This window comes from Myodes glareolus, chromosome 11 (assembly GCF_982192425.1).
Source record: "Myodes glareolus chromosome 11, mMyoGla1.1, whole genome shotgun sequence".
Lineage (NCBI taxonomy): Eukaryota > Metazoa > Chordata > Mammalia > Rodentia > Cricetidae > Myodes > Myodes glareolus.
This window is the reverse complement of record NC_142036.1, coordinates 9,588,416-9,594,987: the sequence shown is the minus strand read 5'-3', so window position 1 is coordinate 9,594,987 and position 6,572 is coordinate 9,588,416. Positions and strand designations below refer to the sequence as shown.

At 38.8% G+C, this 6,572-nt stretch overlaps 1 pseudogene across 1 annotated transcript; it reads right to left on the bottom strand.

Moving 5' to 3' along the window:
* Positions 1 to 5,598: 5,598 nt before the first annotated feature.
* Positions 5,599 to 6,189, bottom strand: LOC148120358 (immunoglobulin heavy variable 3-23 pseudogene; annotated as a pseudogene). The gene is made up of 2 exons (XR_015739281.1): positions 6,082 to 6,189; positions 5,599 to 5,981 (listed from the first exon to the last, which is right to left on the bottom strand). The product of XR_015739281.1 is annotated as an immunoglobulin heavy variable 3-23 pseudogene (transcript).
* Between the last annotated feature and the right edge of the window lie 383 nt (positions 6,190 to 6,572).

The following is a 6,572-nucleotide window of genomic DNA, read 5'->3' as shown; positions in this document are numbered from 1 at the left end:
CATGTTATTCCCATTAACTCCAGACCATATGCTGGAGGATGGTGGATCCAGTGTATATGAAAGTTGATTAATGAGAGCACAGAGACAGTGCAAGTGAGAGACAGAGTCTAGGTCTGTGATGGCTGCACCAGATCAGATCCTGACTCCTTCACCTGGACCTGGGACAGTGCACCTGGTGAAAAGTGACATCATCATCAGTCATACATTCCATACATGATGAACCTGGGTTTCTCTCCTGAAACCCTGAAACACTTGCAGGTTGGAAAGGTCATGAGGCAGAGGAGCAGCACCAGGACAATCATGGTCTGTTAGAGGCTCCAGAGAGAAGATTGAGCTGCTCAGCTAGGCTTTAGATTTCATCCTGAGCCTGAGGCTGCTTTGAATTTGGAGAGATTTCTACAAGTATAAAAGAAATCACAGGAGGCTTCCATTTCCCCTTCAGGTGACTGACTTTTGCTTTCTGCTTCTTAGTAGAAATAGAAATGGATACTCAGGGTCATTTTCCAGGTTCTGGCTGGGTTTCCAATCCCTGACAAACAAGGAATACTTTGAGTCACACTGTGCGGATATGCCAGGCAAAAGATGAAAATGTTTACCATGAGTCCACATTCAATCAATGATGGTAGAACAAAGTATCACTTACTCAATGCATTTGAATGTCTCTAACATTTCATGAAGTAGATTTAGAATGGAATTTGGGCTCGTAGTGATCAGAAATCATACTTATTAAAACTTAGAATTTATTCTTTTGGTGCATGTAGAGACAACTTATTCTTATCACTCATCTAGAAGATAACTTGTGATTACTAAGATTTAGTATGTGTGATCTCATGTCTTCATTTGGGAAAAAAACATAAGTGACTGACACTGATCTTATTAGGCTCAGACTATTTACCTTTCTAATTACGGCCACCATACCTGGGAACTTGTCCTTGAACATCTTTTATTATGTCAGTCTGTTTTTCTCTTCATATTTTATATCTCTCAGTTTCTCTCTCCTCAGGATATAGCACATAAAACCTCAGGTTTTATTATTATTGCATTGTTGAGAGTTGAGAAAGCTAGCAGTTCATAACACCTCATGAAAAGAAGTATCATCCAGGCAGGTTGAAGGTTATATGATCTGAAGTAATAAAAAGACAGAGAAACCTATGTAATGACAAGACATGGAAGCAGGGTATACAGTGGGAACTGCTTGCCTTGTGTGGAGGATAACCATAGAGGACAAGGGACTGAAGGGCTTTGTACCCTGCCTTAGTAATGTAAATCACCAGGGAAGAGAAATGAAGAGCTGTAACCAACCTGCCTGTCAGGTCCCAAGAAATATCCACCACTTCCTTTATTGGAATCCCACATTTTATGTTCCTCAATTTGTTGTGCACAATATATTTACTGCAAGTGGCAGTGGGGGAGCTAGAACTTAACATAGGTGAGACAGTCATCCCTGCAAATACTGATGGGGAACCAATACTATGAGTGCTATGTTATACTGAAAGTTAGAAGAATATTTTTCAGAAATGTTTAGCATTTTTCATCTTGGGTTTGTCTGATATTCTCATTGTGGTTACAAAAATCATGGAAGGAATAACAGAGAACTAAAGACACTTTTCTGATACTATATTTGGAAACTTGGTTTAGGTCAACTTATTATTTACATATTTTTGACATTGTCTCTTGCAAAGATAGTTTGCCTTTGTATTCTGTACTCTCTTGATTGCTGGGTTTCTGTGAATCTGTCTAGAAGGAATTCACTAAGCAAAAGTCATTTGCAAAGGGAATGAGTTGATGTTAAAGTCACACATTATTTACATTTATCTTCTATTTGAGAGGTAGATCCTTATTCTTAAATGTTTCATCAGTCATTTTCAACTCTCTGCAACCTCAGCCATACATTCCAACATACACAGACAGAGACACACAAAGAGAATAAGATTCTCACTTCCAGATACAAGCCCATACCCATCCTACACACCCACAGTCAGAAACACTCTCACATTTGCTGATAGAAGGGATGACTTTTTCATTTTTTGACAGGGTCATCTAGATGGTGGGGCCTTTCCATACAGACAAAGCTATGAGAGATTTTCTTGCTTCTGTCTCTCTATTGAATGTATTAAGACTATATTTCTCTGTGCCCTACCATCAAATGCACTGTTGTCAATAATTAAAGAATTTGTTTTCTTGAAAAAACTTCAATACAATATATTCTAATAATTATTTACATTCTCTCTTATTTTGCAGATCTTACCCATTTCACCATCTCCAGAATTCCATAATAGTCAGTTTTAAGGGTTATTTATGAGGACATATAAGTGTTTGGACTCAAGCCATTCATTTTCATATGGACAGTTAATGGTTTAAAATACATAATTGGCAATACATTTTCTTTTTAAAAAATTATTTTACAATACACATATTTGCTTGTACATATTACAATTCTCTTATCAATGTATAGTGATAATATCCAGGGCTCAAGAGTTGGCTTGGTGATAAAGTGTCTGCCTCTCAGTATTAATATCTTAGCTTGATTCACAACACTTAGCTTAGAAGCTGGCTGTGATGGTTTATCCTATATTCCCAGAACTAAAGGGGGTTGTGATTGGAGGTTTTTAAAACTTGCCATCCCAAGAATCCATCTGCACATTTGTGCTCCAGGTTCACTGTGATATCCTGTCTCAAAAATAAGATAGAAATGAACCAATAAATACACTCAATCTCAACTCTAGCCTTCAGACACATGTGCAAACCATACACAATGCACAAACAGTCTAGACAGTTTTTCAAACCATCCAAACATTGTCCTTACGCTGCATGGGATTCATGGTTCATAGTTATTTAAAAACATGTCATGGAAGTTGCAGATCTTGGATGAACTACTTGCTAAGTAAGTCAAGAGATTAAGTCCTGTGGACTTGTTCCTTCTTCACAATTTCACAACTGTACTTCCTATTCTGGCACTTCCATTTCTTTTCCAGCCATGAGAGTGGCTCATTTAAGTCTCTGAAAGTGAGAAATAATATTTGTCTAGGTACTTAATTCCTATTTTTAAGTGAGTTTGATTCATAAATTTAAGACATTTCACATGGTCGGAATGCACCCTACCATAGAGCTACAACAAGCCAAGCTCAATCTTTTAAAACATAACATTTTACTATAGAAAATAATTTTTGATGACTTCATTTTTGTACTATTAAATAAACACCAGGAACCACAAATTATTCTTCCCTGATGCCCAGCAATTAAAACAGATTTTGTAAAGGATCAATCTTCTGAGAATGGATCTTGAGAATGTTGAGGTAGGGAGGATAAATCAAACCAAATGAATAAAAATGATAAATAAAACCACATGAATAAAACAGAAGGAAGAGGACAAGTTTCTGAGGGAAACTTCACTCTCAGCTGATGATTCCTATTCTGAGTCTGGACTTCAAGAGCTTTTCAAGACTATTGTGCAGTTAAACGACAGCATATGCTGGAATCTCACTACTCATGATCAACACCACACACTTGAATGAAAAGGTAAAAATAAGAGCAGACTGCACATATAAGTAACAGCGTCTGCCACAGACAGGAAAGAGGAAGACAGGGCCTGTTGAGCTGTGTTCTCTGCCTCCGGTGCTTTGAGAGTCACTGGGAGAGTCTTCTTAAAGAAGAATTGGAACTGGAAGGTTGTCCGGGGCTTGCTCATGGTAATAGAGGCCCTGAGCCTGAAGTCAAACCAAGAATCCCAGCCTCGCTGCTCACCTGACCTCAGAGCAGGTTTCTGTGGTCTGATGATATTGTGGTAACCTCTATCTATAAACTATCTATAGATGATGAGAAAGCATGCATGCATCTTTGAAGCCAGCACTCAAACACACAGACAGATATACAACAACAGATACAATCCTTTCCACAATCACACTTATAAGAGCAGATGGGTATGTGCATATTAACATCCTATGCTATTTGAAAATTTTCTTTTCCCATCTATGTCTTTCATTCTGCTAGAAAAGCAAGTCACCATGCTCATTTATAATGTACTGTGACTACATTGATTCATTCCACTGTCCTCTGTCCTCTTTATCTCACTCCTTTGACCATTCTGGCCTCTCCTACTCTCATGTCTCTTCTTTATCTCCTGCCTCCTTTCCTGCTTTCAGATAGTATCTCTGCTTCCTTTTCTGCTCATTGGGAAGTGAGATTACAGAATCACATCGTCTTGTGTAATTCTCTAAAGGACCCCACAGTTTTCATAATGTTTCAGCAGAACCACATTCCCATTTCCACAGCACAGGCATCCTTTCTCCTCCATTCTCATAACACTTGGTCTCATTCTTTCCTTGGGTAAATGACACTCATATCATTGGTTACAGGCAACCGATTCTTTTGAGTATAAGATCAATTTCTGTGGTTATTGGAAATGTTAGGTTTATGCTACCTCTTCTGCTATATGCCTGGGTCAAGGTAAAGCAGCCAAATCAGAGCATGAAAGGCAGAACAATGTGTGTTCTTGAGGACAACACCTCTCAACCCTGGGTTCCCAGAGCTATCTGTTAACCTTCTGACTCAGAACTCAGAGAAGTGAGAGAAAGGAGTTTTTCTTGGAAAGAAAAATTTAACTGTTCTCTTATATGAAAGAAACCATGTTATAACTTTTAACAGGATGTAGTGAGCTTTCATCCACAATATTTTTTATTCAATATGAGAAATATAATTATTAAAAATTACCATTTGAATCAAGGTCTCATATAAACAACACAAGAACTAAACCATTGGATTAAATCACAAAATTAGATGAGAACTTTTTTACAAATACACTGTTTTAGTTAGGGGTTAAGCTTCTATGTGGGTAGTGTAGTGCTCATGGAGACAAACAGATGGCACAAAGTCCTCTAGACTCACATGTGGTTCTGAATTGCCTGTGTCTTCTATAGTTTACAATCTTCTTTGGCTTCTTAGGGAACTGATGCAGGTCAAAAGACAGATCACTTTAACTCAGTGTGATGATATGTATTTTGTTCAGATAAAAGCACATCCTAAATTTAAAAGCAACAATAATGGGGCTGTGAAAATCAAGTTTTTGACATTCAAGAACTCTTCAGCTGGTTCTAAATACAGAACTCAGAATCCATAATTAACAAAATAAATAAAGAAAGAAATGGGTGTGGCAGCCAACCATGTATACAGTATAGGGAATGTGGAGACTGAACAATCACTGGGACTCAGTAGACTATCTAGTCGTTGAGATCCAGGTCCATGGATAGAATTTGTCTCAAAACAAGAGGTGCAAATTTTTAGAGAAATTCTTCATATGTCAACACACACACACACACACACACACACACACACACGGAGAGTAGTGAGAGAGAAAGAGTGAGTGCAAGAGAGATTGAGAAAGAGACAGAGAGATAAAGGTAACAGGGAGAAACACTATAATAAATAAACACACACAACACAAGAGGAAACAGAAATTCGAATAAATATTTGGACTCAAGGATTACTGCACACTACACCTGTAGAGAAAATCGCTAAATATGATATGAAGGGGCTGTACAGACACTGAGAAGTCTTGCTTCTCTAAGCAGGCTCTTCTGTGACCCAGATCTCTAAGTGCTCTCAGCGCCCCCTGCTGGTCCCGTGTTCCCCACAGCGGTGTTTTTGTCTGAGCTCACAGTAGCATTCACTCACTGTGTCTTTTGCACAGTAATACATGGCTGTGTCCTCAGACTTCAGACTGCTCATTTCCAGGTACAGAGTGTTCTTGACATTGTCTCTGGAGATTGTGAACCGGCCCTTCACAGCGTCGATATACCTGGTCGTACCACCACCATAACTAATAGATGCGACCCACTCCAGCTCTTTCCCTGGAGCCTGGCGGACCCAGTTCATTGCATATTCACCAAAGGAGAATCCAGAGGCTGCACAGGAGAGTTTCAGAGACTTTCCTGGCTGCACTAAGCTTCCTCCAGACTCCAGCAGCTGCACATCACACTGAACACCTGCAAACACAAAGAATTCTTGTTAGAAAACTGACGTAGAATACATTTTTTATCTTTCTCATGTCCACATTACATACAGCTTGTCATCTTTATGAATTACCTTTTAAAATAAGAACAGAGAAAAGCAATATGAGCCCTAAGTCCATGGTGAGTGGCCTGTGTTCAGTGCTGAACCGTGACCGAGAGGACTTTGGAATCCAGGGCTTGTTCCCTCTGCCAGAGCTGCAGGGTCAGGGCCTCCCTAGTTTTTAAGGGCACAAAGCCTTATTTGCATATCTTCCTGCCATAGCAGTTTCTGTAGTTGGACCTGGGCAGAAAGTAGTACTCAGCACAAATATAAGTCATCATACACACTCATGACAATTATAGAAATTGAAGCACTAACATAGTTCTGTGTACACATTTTTCTTCATAGGGATTCACTAAACTGTACTTAGTTTCCTTTTCACCATATGCATAGAAAATGTTGTGTTTCCACACTGTCATGTGTCTTTAGGGTCAATATGAAATTGAAAAGTTATACACTTCTGTGTTTCTAGATATTACCTCTGTTTATCCCTTTGTATCTGATGGACATGGCTTCTTTCTGAG